General features: G+C 57.1%; 1 protein-coding gene across 1 annotated transcript in view; it reads right to left on the bottom strand.

Moving 5' to 3' along the window:
* ONECUT2 (one cut homeobox 2) overlaps positions 1–2,480 on the bottom strand; it is a gene marked incomplete at its 5' end in the record, with an annotated part of 24,859 nt that overhangs the window by 20,855 nt on the left and 1,524 nt on the right. The gene's annotated exons all lie outside the window — the stretch shown is intronic.

Below are 2,480 nucleotides of genomic sequence, written 5' to 3'. Positions count from 1 at the left end.
CCGCGGAGCGGCTCTGGCCCCCGCGGATCGCGCTGCCCTGCGCTGCCGCTGCCGGCACGATAGGGAAACCGCTGGGTCTGGGGTTTCTGGGGAGAGGCAGGGGTTAAAGGGGTGTGTGACGGGGAGAGCTGACCATAAGCGATCGCTGTCGCAAAGGTGAAAACAATTAACTCGTGGTCTCTTGCATCAGAGGCTACATAATGTGATTAATGCAGAGGCCGTACGTGGCACTGATCGAAAGCTCGCTTCCTGTAGACCAGTCGCTATCGCCACCTTCTTCTTTCTTTTCCTAACTACCCAAAGCCCCTTTCCTTCCACCGACGCTCTTGCTGCGGACAAATCTCGAGACCTGCGTCAGGCAGAAAACGTAAAAGGTCTGAATATCCGTCCCCTCTTGACCCGCGGTGTTGGAAAGGACAGCAGCAATTTGCAAGACGAGAACAAAACCACCTCCTCAGCTCTATGCTTTTAAGACCTATTTCTCTGCGCCGCGGCTAACCAGAGCCCCGGCAGGGACGGCAAAYCCAGGCAGCCCCCCGGGCTGCTGTGAAAGCCAGCAGAGCAGGGCGGCTGTGCAAAGCCTCTTTCACCTTGAAAAATCCCCAGCCGCCTCGGTGAGACGTTTGGAGGCTCCAGGCTGGTGCTTGTTTAACCCACAGCATCTCCACTTCTGGGTCGGGCAGGGATTACGGCCATCAATAATTCATGGTCTCTCTTCCTCCTGCGCTGCCCTCCCCACCCCGTGCTGAGCTGCCCTGCCTGCAGAGACCCTCTGCACCCCACTGTCCTTCATTCAGTACTTTGCAAAAGAGAAAGCAATCCATGGACTCGCGATAAATAAACAAATAAATAAAATAAAAGAGAGAGAAATGGCCTTTTATGAGATGCATCGAGTCCTTCACACACTTGTTGTTACAAATAAAATCCCGTGGCGAAAAGGGAGATCTCGCCTCTGTTTAACGTGCAACTAAAAGGCTTGCAGGTTCATACAGGAACACCTCTAAAATGCAGTGTATTTCCTAGCCTTTCCTTGCGTGTATTTGGTTCAGGCGGTTCGAGGAAAGCCAGCGGCACGATCGCAGCCGCTCTCGCCGCGTCCAGCCGGACCCTCCTCGCACGGACGAGCCCGGGAGCCGGGTGACACCAGGAGCCGCCACTCGTCCCGCCCGGGACGGGGCCCCCGCGGCCTTGCCGCATCCGCTACCTCCCTGCTCAAGGCAGCGCTGCGATCCCACTGACAGCCGGGCTGGGCCGACGAGGTCTGCGCGAGTCGCTCAGGACGTCTCACGCATTAATTAGCCCSAGGACGGAACGAGGAAAGGGGGCAGAGGCTGGAAGTGGCCTCTCATCTCGCAGTCTCTCCAAGCCGCACGGTTAGGGAGTGCGACAAGCGCAAAACACCCCGCTAGGAACAAAGGAGGGGGAAACTCCCCCAGCTGCCACGGGGGCTTTCTGGTCCCCAAAAAGCAAAGCAGACCTCTCCCCCCTCGGACCGCTTTCTGCACTTTCTGTGGGCCATAACAAGCACAGCATCACGCAGAGAGCGATGGCCACGGCGGCAGTAACACATGAGCATCGCAGAAGGGCGAGAAGGAAACGCTGGAAGGGTTCAGATGAACCACAGACATCCCCCCGCCCCTTGCCTCTCTCCCCTCAACCAGCTCCTCCGGATAGGAGAGAGTGCTCTGAACTGAAAGACAACCTTTAGGAAAGCCTGCTTTATATTTAAATTCTGCTAATGAATAATACGCAAGGATTAATCGCTCCGGATTGGAATTAATATAAATAAAGGGACGAAGGACTTGACCTAGCAAACATCCCTAAATTTCTAAATAGTGTTTGTGGACATGTCGCTGTCACAGCAGAGAGCCAAGCCGGATACATACACACACCACCACATTTGTACTTGTGTCTGTCCACAGACTGCCTATTTACCRTTTAGCTCTAGATATCCACGAGATAAATAATTTATTCTAATGGGGAGCCAGATGTGTTAACGGGTATCTTCGAAAACAAGTATTCGGTATCCCTGAAGCCCTGTATTAACATAAGTGAAGCAAACTGCAATAAAGGCATTTCTGCGAACATTTCCTTTCCTTTGGGGCAGCCACCGCGATGCTAAAGCGTTTCCGATGTGCGCCCAGGCAAGGACGTTTCCCCCGTGGCATGAGAAGAGATGTCGCCCCCGAGCCCCCTTCCGCCCCCTTCCCTCGGGAATACAGGTTTCTCCTGGCTCCACAAGTCCGCTGCCGGCAGCGCCAGCAGGGACCGGGCTGATTACGCGGCGCCCCGCGCCCCGCCGCGGAGACACCAGCCCGCAGCGCCGCGCCCCGCGCTGCCCGCTCCGCGCTGCCCGCTCCGCTCCGCTCCGCGGCGGTCCGCGGTTTGGGGCGATTTCAGAACAATAGAGGCTGCGGCGCGCCGCGGCCGCGCCAGGGGGCGCCCGCCGCTCCCGCGGAACAATGCGGCCGCGGCGGCCC

This window comes from Rhea americana, unplaced genomic scaffold (genome assembly GCF_003343005.1).
Source record: "Rhea americana isolate MKP2758 unplaced genomic scaffold, rheAme1 scaffold_161, whole genome shotgun sequence".
NCBI classification, from domain to species: domain Eukaryota; kingdom Metazoa; phylum Chordata; class Aves; order Rheiformes; family Rheidae; genus Rhea; species Rhea americana.
Note: the sequence above shows the minus strand (reverse complement) of the source record. Positions and strands in the feature narration are given on the sequence as shown.